Source organism: Chenopodium album, chromosome 7 (genome assembly GCF_948465745.1).
Source record: "Chenopodium album chromosome 7, dcCheAlbu1.1, whole genome shotgun sequence".
NCBI lineage: Eukaryota > Viridiplantae > Streptophyta > Magnoliopsida > Caryophyllales > Amaranthaceae > Chenopodium > Chenopodium album.
In genome coordinates this window covers 69004116-69017398 of record NC_137840.1, presented here as the reverse complement: position 1 = coordinate 69017398, position 13283 = coordinate 69004116, and positions in this window count along the sequence as shown.

Here is a 13283-nt window from a genome sequence, read left to right as displayed (position 1 = left end):
AATACCATATCATCCAAATCACTAATACGAAAAAAAATTAAGAGACCATGCAACACGTCAGCTGACACTAGTTATACGAGCACTATGCAACTCACATTTTTGTGACAATCTATTAACATTTTTGTATTGTTATAATTAAAAACTTTTGTTTGTCAAACACTTTATTCTGTGAGAGTATAATTTTAGACATTATGTATACAATTCTAATAAATATATAACTATGATGCTTATGCATAAGATCAACGCATCTATATATACCATAGCTATATGAAAGTGTAACTTTGAATGAAGTCTATATTTCCCAATTATCAATATCCACATAAAAACAATTAGTCCTTGTTAATAATTTTTAAATTACTGTCTACTTCATATGTAGCTTAGCTAATCAAGGCATTCAATCCAACAATAGGCTTGAACCTTTTGCATATTGACTATGTAGTACAAGATGTCCATAAATCTTATACAAGGGGCAAGGACTATTAACTCTTCATCACAAAGCCAACCTAGTACTCTTATTTTTTTGTTATTAGATAATTGACATACAAGACACAAGAGTAGTATATTGCACCTAATAAAGACAAATTTTCGGTGTCTAGCTAGTTGATTGCTACTTCGTTTCCTAACGATTGCCCCAATTTTTCTCCTCCACTTTTTTTGAACTGGCCTACAAAATATGTTGCTTGTTTATACTTTTGCATATATGTATCTTATCATTAAATAATCAATCATAACCTTATAAATTTATGACAAAATAGTGTGTCAATCAATGTTACAAATGCTTCGATTTTGTAACTTCTATTAAAAAAAACAGATGCTTAATTAGCTTAATAATTTTTAAACTTTCCTTTTTAAATGCAACCCTAATCTTACGACTACATATATATATCGTTTTACACTTAATAGTTGGAACTGTGCATATGCTTAAAAAATATGTAGGGGCTGTTCCGATTTACTAGAAAACAACTGAACTAATTGGGGCTAAACTGAATTAGATTAGCAAAAAAAAGAACTAAACTGAACTGATTAGAGCTGAACTGAACTAATTGAAGCTGATTTGAAATTAAGCTGAACAGAACAGATCCATAGTACGGGGCACATGTACATGTAAAGGGAAAATCTAAAGAAAATCGGGACAATCTTTAAGAAATAGACAAGTATTTCTTATTTGCTCCTATAATCCAAATACCAATTTAAACAATTTCCGGGTCGAACCGGACTGAAAACCCCGGTTCATTAATTTCTTAAAACAGTAAATTTCTTGCACGCGGTTTGACTGATTTTTACGGCATGTATGAAAAATGTACTTTGTTGTATGGTAGTTGTGAGAATAACTGACTTTAGAGTTGCAAATTGCAAAAAGAGATAGAGATTGTGATTAATGAACGGTCAAGATTTTATATAATTTTGGGAACAATTAAATTAAAAGAAAGATGAAGAGTCATTCTCATACTCCTACTTATACTATGATGATCCATGTGAAAATAATCCCAAAATGAGGTAATTGTCACCTTTCAGAAAGAAATTTAGACCATTAAATTTTCATGTTATAAACAGTAATATGATATGGATATTAATGTAAAGTAAGGTTGAGTATTGGTAAATTAATTTGGTGGCATATATCTAGATAACTTTAGTTTAGTCAAATTCAACATCATCTACCGTTGTATATGTGTAGGATTGTATGATATCTATCCGATTAGGTATGTAAAAAGAGTAGGCAGTAAAAGTGTGATTATTGATGGTATATGTGAAAAGCTAATTGATTAGGTGCAATTTAGGAGTAATAACAAGGCTTAGCTTGTTTTAGATGTCTCACTATGAGAAAAGGAGATTAGCGACCGATGCTTGGGGTTGATTTGCTTGTCAATGACCGGAATTCAAACTTTTAATCATAGTTGAATATTTCAGATACTGAACTTAAATTTATTTTATTGGATTTTAAATTTTTAACTTGATTGAAAGTGAGTAGGTAATTTTGTTATAACTGTTAGAACATATGTGGTTTTGGCATGGTGATCGAGCTCATCAACTATTATGACTCATCAAACTCCATTATATTTATCAAAACAAGCTTTAACAACTATTTATCAAAACAAGCTTTAACAACTGAACGACTAGAGGTTTTAAATTTGAGGCAAACTTGAGTTTAACTTCAAATGTGTTGTAATTTCGAGTACATGAAATTGAGTAATACTGTGTTATATTTGGCGCGGCGGTTCAGTTCAATTCAATTTGTGGTTGGACTAAATTATACTCCGTACCTTACAAGTTACAATTTTTATTTTATTTTATTTAATTTTTGTAATCGATGTCGTATATGAAAGGTTTCCCAAATATATTTAAAGTTAATTCAAAATGAAATATATGTGTATGAAGCTAACTTTTTTCAAGCAGACGACCACTAAAAAAGATTGTTACACGTAGAATATTCTTATTGATTACTAGAGGTCGGGGTCTTGGAACAAATTTGGATGGAGTATTTTGTGTACAACGGTAGTACTACTATTTCATTGGGTGACGATAATGTTTTAAGATTTGTGGCAATTAAATGTCACAATTTAATTTCAAGCTTAAATCTCTTTTTCATGCCCATTGTTAACATCATGTTGACTTCTGCACCTCTAATGAGGAAAATAAGGTAGCAACTTCATTGCAATGCACTCTTAAACTCGTGCATTTACTATGACTTTGAAAAATAAAAAGATGTTTTTTTAATACTCCTCTATACCTAAGAATAGATAATTTTGCAAATATAGCTAGCCAACATTAATTTCAATTAAAATTATAATTGCCATTCATGCTCAAATGTTTCGGTTTTGATATATGTAACCCTAAATGGATATGAGTTCATTGGGAGGCACGAAGTAAGGTAAAGTAAAGGGTAAAATATAGAGGGCATTGGTTAATGCTTAATGGAAGACATGTGTACGTACTGTGGCTAATATAGTAGGAGTAATATTAGACTAAGGATTTCACATTTGGTTTAGTAGTTGACAATGTTTAAGTTTGCTAAGGATATTTTTTTCAAATTTAAGGGTACCGTTCTGTTTTTTTTTGTGAAAAGGTAAGGAAATCTCCCTACTCTCAAGTAAATTAAATGTAGTGAGTAAGGCTCGAACTTGTGACCTCGGCAAAGTCAAAACTCCACTAACTAACTCCATCAATCAATCTTGGTTAAACCTTAAGGGTACATATATACAGATATACTCATCATGTATTGATTGGTACGGTGTTAATTAGTTATTTCTATTTAGCGAGCGCCTCTTAATCTTTCTACTTACTATATGCATGTATTATTTTCATATATAAATAGTATGTACGATGACAACGATGTATATTAATTATTAAATGAAAAGTATATAATTTAAGTTTGAAAATTAAAGGAGTTTTTTTTTTCTTTACTTGTATCAAAATCTAATTTATAATACACTATTTTGATACTTTAAAGTATTATTAAAAACGTCTTAAAAAAAAAAAGGTATTATTAAAATAATAGAATGCAGTCATTAGATAAATATATGACTAGCTATAATATGTTCATGCAACCCTTAATTATGGCCTGCATATTATTAGCATCAAATAGAAAATGCATAAGGAAATCACACATAAATTGATATTTTTTATATATGTTTTATTTGTACTCCTTGCGTCTTGGTCTGGCGAATATAATGGTGGAAACGTATTCATATATGCATAATGCTCATTGTGCATACGTACAATCGTTGAACATCAAATCTAGCTTTAAAGAAAATGAAGACTAAAATCAATGAATGAATGAAAAAACTATAAGTAAGAAGATGTTATGTTTATTGAAGTTAGTCTTCATATTATTCGAAGTTAGACTTATTTAATATTCAACGTATGCACAGTGAATATTGTGCATACACATCCACCATCGATCCAAGTATTGTTGAAGTATAATTTAGATTATACAGAACTGGCTAAAAGTGTAAATAGATAGAAAAGTTGTCTTACGAATATGTTAATAAGTTGTTTCTTATAACCGAAAATCTTAAATACACCATCATACCTAATAAGCGCGACTATTGTACTTTAAATTCTTGTATACGCCATTGCCTTAAGGTTTGGTCGTGCAAATTTAGGTAATTGTTAGGATTTGATAAAACAAAATGACAATATCGTGGTATGCCGTATGCATCCGTTTATAGTTTCGAAAGGTTATAATTGAGAGCAAAGAAGAAGAAAAAAAAAAGCATTATTAGAAGAAATAGTGGAGTAGCTGTTATGTTAGATGTAGATTGATAGACATTTGAGACCTATGACAACCATAATTAATTGGAGGAAAACTTAGTCCTAGTCATGTGCCTATTATTTTAGTGAGTTGATGACTAGATTTACATCTAAAATGGTTGAGAATTTTTGCATCAATGAATTTGGGTTAGGAGCAAGGTGGTGGTAGTGGTGGTGGAATTGAATTTGGCATAGTAGCTTCCTCTACTAATGGACCATTTTTCACAATTGAAATGAAAAGGCTAGAAATATATTGATCACATTCACTTTGATCCAAAATTAAATTGATTTACATATATAACTAGTTATATACTCTTTCTTTCTTTCTTTCTTTTTTTTTTAAAAAAAAAAATTATTAATGTCAAGGGAGTATATATATCCAAATCAACAATGTATATGTGATGTCAAATTTTATTTTATTTGTTAATATCACCATCCATAATGTTGTATGTTCATGCATGTCAAGACAAAATGTTATACATCATCTAAATTTTCGACGTTTATTTTGCAATATCAATGCAATTATTTTATTTTAACAACATTTTGTTTTTTTTTTTTGTTTTTTTTGTTTTTTTTTTTTTTTTTTTGACAACAACAAACTCAAAAATAATAAAAACTTAAACAACAAAGCTCTCTAAATTGACTCTACACCTATTCGCAACTTCATGGGCTTTGGCCACCTGTTCCCTTCCCACTTTCCATATGATGCAAGTCCGAAAACACTTTCCTACACGAAGGAGCTCTTGGATAGTCCACTTCAGCCTGATCTCTCGCTTATGCGGATGCGCTATTAAATGGATTAGGGCCAGCGAATCAGTGAACACAAGTATTCTCTGGTAACCCTTTACTTGCGCCCACTTTAGAGCAGCTACGCAAGCCATGACTTCTGTATGTAGAGATGAGTGTGCTTTGCCATAGTTGTCTCCCCCTTCCATGTAGGTTATCTAGTCTATAGAGTACGCCCATCCCATTCCTGCCATCCTCGTCCGCTTTTGCCAAGACCCATCCGTCATTATAGTCACCTCCAGTCTAGTATCTGTTGGGTGGTAATTCTCCTCCCTTTCACACCCAATGTTTACTCTGACAAAACCCGGCGGCGCACTATCAGTACCTGTTACCTTATTTCTGACACCATCCCCCCCATCCACCTTCCGCCACACTGATAGTTCCTGCATTGCCGTATTGAAATTTCTAAACAAATCTGCAAGATATCCTCCCTGATTACAAAAGACCCTTCCATTTCTAGTTAGCCAGAGACTCCACAGGACCCCTATGAAAGTTCCCACTCGTTCACTCCCCTTTCCATCCTCGCTATGATAAAGCAGGATATAATTCTGAACCCATTGTCCCAAAGGAGTAGATTCATCAATTTCAGACAAGATATGCAAGGAACTGTTCCCCCAGGCATACCTTGCAAAAGAACACATTCTAAAAAGATGTTGTAGGTCCTCTCCATCCTTCCCACAAGAGTCACAGTAATCTTCAATATCTATCCCTCTACTGACAAGGTTAGACTTAACAGCTAGCCCATTCATTCCAGCTTCCACAGGAATAAGCTCCATTTTGGTGGGATGTTGAGCTTCCAAATCTATAACCCTTATAAAAGCCCCAACCCCCCTTACTATTCCAAATTTACTGTTCCTTATGAACAGGAAATTGACGTTTCTGCCCTCCCTTGCCCTTAGCACCCTTCCTTGATTGACCAAATTTCCAGGGGTGGTTTGGTCTTTTTGCTTTGACATTCCAAGTGTTCTGAATGAGCTGACGCGTGGCATTCATCCTCTTGGTCTTTTCGTGTTGCCCATTTCTCTCTCTTGCTTTTGCTCCTCTCATCATCACTTCTCCTAAGCATCCTCAAATTTCCCCCTTTCTCTCCTCCATTGAAGCGCACTTTGAGTTCTCCATTAAAGCGCACTCTGAGTTCTCTGATCCATTGAAGCCTACTTTGAGTTTTTTGCCGGTGAATTGGATTTTCAACTTTTAAGTCCGGCGTTTTCTGGAGGTTTTATTGTTTTATCCTTTGTTTTTTTTCGCCTGATTTCGAAATTCTAGGGTTAGGGTTAGGGTTAGGGTTTTTGGTTGGTTTTCAAGATACTCAAATCTTGATTTGCTTTAATCAAAATTCTTCATCTTTTTTGATGAAGTTGAGTTACTGGGTTCATTTCTTCTGCTGTAAATCGATTGAATTGTAGTTTGAAGCAATGTTTACACCCCATAAGAAGGTTTTTACGGATTGGTCTTTGTCGCCGAGGAGAGAGAATCAGAAAACTCCAGTGCCGAATACTAATTCTAGCGCACGAATTTCTGAAAATGGAGGTGCGATTGCTGTTAGGGATGGAGACGATCTCGAAGATTTGGATGGAAGAACTGCTAAGCTTGAAAATGAGGTGGGTTTATTTGTTAATTATATCTGTTTTATCTTAATTACTTAATTTACCTGTTTTTTTTTTTTTTTTTTTTTTTTTTTTTTTTTGCATGAATTATGATTTTTTTGCTCACCAGGGTTTGCTCTGTTTTTACTTTATTTTTGTGGGTCTTACTGTATTTTTTTCAATTCAATGAATTTTAGTATTTTGTGCTCTGATTTGAGTAGATTTGTAGTTTTGCTTAACGATATAAGTACTCCGTATTGTCTGAAGTATAATATTAATGAATGTTGGGTCTACTTGAGTAAGGTTGAGAATTAGTTGTTTTTTGCCGTATTTTAATTGGAATTCCCCACTTAAAAAAAGAAGAAGCTTGAAGCTGTGTATGTATTGTAGTCAGTGAAGTGTTGGGTGTAGCGGATGTGAGGTGCATTGGGTTAATTTCTTCTTCCGTTGTACCAAAATGGCGATCGACCTTGAATTATTACCATTTTTAGCTTTTATCTTCTTCATTTCGTTCTTTGTAAGGTATGTGGCTTTGTTTTAAAATTTAACAATTTTTTTCCCGCTTCTTGTTGTTAATTGTAAATAGATAATAGTGTTTTTTTGTTTTGGCAGCTGTTAATTTCATGGAGTGGTTTGATGGAGCTTCTTTGGTCGCAGCTGTGGATCTGGTTATTGCTATGTGTGAGGTGTGGTTAGTTATTGTTTCGCATTTTTTTGCGAATTTTAGTTTAATTATTGTTGAGTTTGATGAGTAATGTGATTTGGTTGATTTAATTAATTAATTAGTTCATTGCTATGTTGTTTTAGTTTAGTTAGTTAATTAGTTCATTAGCCTAATTAAGTATGTTATGTTTTAGCTTTAGCTAATAAAATTGTGAACAAAAATTAATTTCCTGTAGATTTCTATTATAAATTAATTAGAGATTAACTTAGCCTCATTAAGTATGTTAATAAAAATTTGGCTTTGGAGGTTACAGTGGGAAAGGAAATTTGCTTTGGAGACTACACTGTTTAGATACAGTATTTATACTTTGTATTAATTAATGGTTTTGTATTAATTCGTTATTTTGTGTGATTTTTGTTTTTCGGTGCTTGTTGTTTTTGTGAAATGTGGTTGTTTATTGTTTTAGTTGGGTGATTTGATGGATTTTTTTTACTTTTTGAATGTGGGTTGGTTTAGCTTGAGCTTTTATAAGGGGAATGAGGTGGTAGTACTTTTGGGATTTTGAGCTTTTATCTGCAATCATACTTACTGGACTTTGTGTTGTTAATGCTGGGAAAATGTGTTGATGTTAATTAGGTTTTCAATCAATGCCTTAGAATTTGGACTGGAAATGTACAATCAAATTGAGATCTTTGAAGTATTAGTCATCGGTTTTGATTTTTATTTTATTTTTTTTGGTTTCGCTTCACTGGTTCTGATTATGAAAAGAATGTCATTGGGTAAAATAAACTCAAGCCAGTTAAATAATGTGTGAAAGGGTTGAGTGGTAAAATTACCAATAGGTCTGGCTGACAACTAACTCTCTATTTTCAAGTTGCTCAGAAAAACAATGATGTGCAATTGCCAACATATATTGAGAGGTGAGTTCTTAAATAAAAAGTAATCTTTATGTGGTTTTCCCCTGTTTAGCTGTTTGATTTTGACTGTTCACTTTTGAAGTGCATATCAGATAAATTTTTGTTATCATTGTTAAATTTTTTTTTTTTTTTTTTTTTTGAAAGAAAAGATAGCCATGTATTAAAGATTAACCGAGGTCCAATTCCGCCAAAGTGATAATACTTTGAGGGAACGGACCTAAACGAAGAAGCTCAGAGTTAGTGCCGGTATCTCACCTTGCAACGAGGTGAGCAACCGTATTACAAGATCTTTTAATGTGAGCAAAATTACATCCAACAAACAGCAAGCTATCTTTTCTAATATCTTCATAGACCAAGTGAATAGGAGACATCCCACCAGCAGCAGACTTCACAGCTTGAATGGCATTCAGAGCATCACTTTCTACCTCAATTCGATCATACCCAAACCTTCTAGCCACCTGCAGCGCATACCTTATTGCTATAGCTTCAGCCACCTCTGAGGAAGTATAATGTGATACCCTGGCAGCAGCAGCTAGGATTTGGCCCTCCTCATTGCGAATGACAACACCAAGCCCCACCTTGCTTCCCCCTAGCACATGTGCATCTGAGTTTACCTTGACCCATCCGTGACTAGGATTTGGACTTGCATTTTAGAATGTTTCTGCCAATTGCAAATGAATGCTCATATGGTATGGAGTGGTTACTGCCTACTGATGTGGGCTGAATGATTAGATTAATGTTATCATTCCCAGCACTATTTGCATTCTTTTAATGCTGATTTATAGTGGCTATTTCTTCAAAAACTTTAGTCTGGTGGCTAGAGAATATTTCCAAGATATAGGCAGTGTTATGAGCCAAGGTAATAGATTTCTTAAAAGCAAAAGTCTAAATTTAAGTAGTTGTATGACTTGTATAATAAAAAAAAAAAAAAAAAAAAAAAAAGCAAATGTCATTAAATTTTAATGTGAATTTGTGGACGTGTAAGGTTTTTCAAAATGTTGTTAAAATGTTTAATTACTTCTCATTTGATGAAAATAAATTAAATCATATCAAGCTCTTGTAAATGGATTTATAGCTTAGTTAACTCACTTAATGGATAAGTAAATAAACAGGCTGTTCTGAGCTGATATCCTGATCCGTTATGATTGATGCACAGGTAGATAGTTTAGGTCTGTTTGTGTGTACATCTTGCATCACTGCATATGATCTCGACATAAATTATCATGTTTCTAGACCTGCTATTTGCGATGTAGGAAGGACTCCAAAGTGTTTGCATTGCAGGGAGGGTGAGGGGTTGCATTTTGTACTTTTCTTAGTCTAATAACAGAAAAGTCATAAAGCTAAGGTATGAGATGAGAGTGATAAAGCACCAATCTACTGTTTGAATCTGTTATTACCTTTCTCATTTATGATTCTTCCAATAAATCCTATCTACTGAAGAGAAAATAATACTCATTTTATCATGTTTGGTGTATAGCACGGATTGTGGAACTGAAGGTTCTTGTGAGAGAAGCTATGACAGTTCAGCAAGAGTAAGGGTACACCCTTTATTAGTATGATTTCATGATGTCATTAATAAATGCTTTGAATTGATGTATGTTTCTATTCCAGGAGGACAATAGTAGTAGAAGTTGTAATGGGGTGCTAGACACAGGTAATGCATTCTAAATTCTTTAAATGTTAACTCTTGATAGTGATCTGACTAACTACATAATCAGTGATTATACGGAGTATGAAGTTTGAATATTAGATATTCGGAAATATTATGGCTTAGGCACACATTTGTATGATTGCTATTTCATGGTTAAAAAGGCGGCAATAGACATAGTTCGCCTTTACCTTTTGTTTCGATTAAAGTGTGATTAGTTTCCTATATACTAGCTGGGAGGTAGGAATTATCAAGTTATTGTGGAACATTTTGTTATTTGATATTGACATTAGAATGTGGAGTACTGAATCGCACATAGCCAGCAGCCAACATTACAGCATTTGGGTTCTCACCTTGGAAGAGCTTTAGGTTCTCACCTTGGAAGAGCTTTAGGTTCCTCCCTCTCCACGCAGCCCACATAAGAGCAGCCATAGTGCTCACGACCCCTGCATTGTTAAATAATTGGTGGAGTGTTAATACCTGATTTAAAAGTATTGATTCTTTATCAAATCTTGCGATCATGGCGTATGGGTATGGATATGGGTGAGATTTTCTCTATTTTTTGCAATTAAATTGATTATTTTGTTTTTATTTTTGTTTAATTAATTGGAATTTGGTATAATTTGATTTCATAATTATTGTTGTTATATTGTCATTAATATCTTAAATTTTTGGAAAATAGCAGCTAAATTCTTGATTATCTCTTTATATGAATTGTTTATAGCTCCATTGAATCTAGATTTTGTTGGATTATAGCCCTCATTGATGTGGTATTGTTGATTTAAAAAAGCAGGATCACACAAGGGAGCCCATACTTGATCTTCAAAATGTGAAATATCAGCTTGTGGCTCTTTACTTTCTTAGGGCTTAATTGTTTGTATTTAACATGCAGAGGTAGCTTTAATTATTTTGGAACTTAATGTATTTGTTTTTGGTTAATGTTGGTTATGTTAAATATAATAAGTGTAACTTGCTATTACACTATTACAACAGAGTTCCACTCATTTTCTGATTAAGAATAAGTTTTTTCGTATAAATATATTAAGTGTAACTTGCTATTACACTATTACAACAGAATTCCACTCATTTTCTGATTAAGAATAAATTTTTTTCTTGTAAAATACTTCGTATTGGGTTATTTATTTAACCTTGATTTTCCACTTGACTCCCATCCATCTTCATTAAATCTTAATTAAACTCATTCATATGTCCATTTTTCTAGCAAGTAAAATGAAAAAACTATTATGATAGCTGGTGGCTAATGACTTAATTGGAGGTAAAATGACCGGTACCTCCAATTTGGGTATATTGATCATTTTTTTAAAAAAGAACATCATTAGTGTTTACTGTTTAGTGTATGCTTTATTTTATGGAAAAACAAAGCAAATAGAAAATCAACAATGAAATATGCAAAATCATAAGAGACGAGTAAGTAAGGAAAGTACTTAAGTACTTAATATGGGGAATGAAAAAAAAAAAAAAACAAACAAATTGAAAAAGAGTATTTGTTGTAAAACCTTAGAAGACGGGGTGAAGTTAAAGGAGAAGGTAAGCAAAGAAACAAGATAGCGATGAGGTAAGGTGGGGTTAGAAGACACCAATAATAATGAGAGTTTATAGTAGAATTATGCTGGATTTATACATATGTGCTTTTTAGAAGAGAGACAGAGGAAGATAGAGGGGAAGAAAGTACAAACTCTAATAATAAGATTGAAATGGATAAATATTCTTATAAATGTGAAACCCAATGAAGAAAGTACATATGCAAGTAGCACTTAACTATAAACTCTCCAAATTGTTAACAAATAAAAAGAGAATAGAGGATGGAATATAAACCACTTAAAAAGAGATTCCTAAATGAAATAGATTACTAGAGAAAATAAATAGGATACAAGTAAGTAAGTAAGATGAATGGAAGATTTTTACTCTATTGATATTACAGCACTTAGACCTCTTTCGTAAAATAACACAAGAACAAGCTATTTATGTTATAATAACATAAAGACCTTTAAGATAATTGTTCAACAATTAAAACTTATAATTATGATACACTTATTGAATAGCTCGTAACAACAAGAATTATAAGCATTTTTAACAAAGATTTTGTGCTAGATTGGGGGGTGAAGGGGGGGGGGGGGATCAAGAGAAGGGTGAACAAGTACTACCTATAATTTTATTTTATATCCAATTTTTAAAATAAAAAAAAAAAGGAGAGAGGGAACTACGAGAAGAATAATTAGTAAAAAAAGAGGGAGTTTGGTTAAATAAAGGAAGGAATTGTGAGAGGTAAGCAAGTGTATATCAATAATTTTCAAAGAAAGAGTAAGTAGACAAGGTCAGGGGAAGAGAAACAAAAAAAGAGAGGAGAGCTTTGGGACAATAGAAAGAGTAGGTGAGAACAAAGCACTTTAAGAGATCATTTTTAGTATTTAAAATTAAGATACAACTGTCACAAAGGAGATAGATAAATGAGAGAAATTAGGAATGTGAAAATGAAAAAAAGAAAAACAAGGAGGTGGTTCAATGACTATTTTTATAGATTGTAATCAAAGAAGTGATAAAAATTACTTTTTTAAAAAGATTCTAAGATTTTAAAAACCATACAGGTTAAGTGTAAAAATGTTAAGGAATATGGAAAAGGAGAGGAGAACAAGTGAGGGTTGGAGAAGTGGTTTGAATTGAACGCAAGTAAAGATTAACTTTATGAATTTTGTAAAATTATAAAGTACGGAAGGATGGAGTAATGGAAGGAAGGAGTGAGGAAGAGAGATGTGGTCACTTAATTGCCAATTTTATGTGCTCAAACTCAATATTTGATACTTTGTATAGAAAGAAAATTGATCAATAATATTATAATTAGGAAAAAAAATCAACCTTAATGTAAAATTGTGATAGAGGGGGGGAGAGAGATAGAGGGGGGGGGGGGGGGGCGGAGGGCGGGGGGGTGATGAGGGAGAAGGAGAGAACATTAAGGGACATGCGAGAGAGCAAGAGAGGAGGAGGAATAGAGGTATGTGTTGTTGGAGAAGAATCCAAGTTAGAGAAGGGATGTGGAAGAGAGAGGGGCCGAGAGAAAAAAAAGGGGTCAGGAAAAAGAAAAGGGCCAACGTAAAAAGGGTAGGCCAGGAGAGGAGAGGAGAGGAAAGGAGAAGACATGTTGGGAGAAGTGAGGAGTCAAGAAAGACGAGAGAGCGGACATAAGAGAGATCAGGAGTGAGAAAAAAGACCCAAAGTGAAAAGCTACAAAAAAGAGACAAAGAAAGTTGAGGAGTTGGGAGAAAAGGAGAGCAATATTAAGAGACTAGGAGAGTGACGACCATGAGAAATCAAAAGAGAAAGAACTAAAGCAATACAGGAAGATAAGGGTTGAGAAAGAAAGATAGGTCGGTAGAAAGAGAGAAGGCCCGAGAGAGAAAGAGATTGAGAGAACA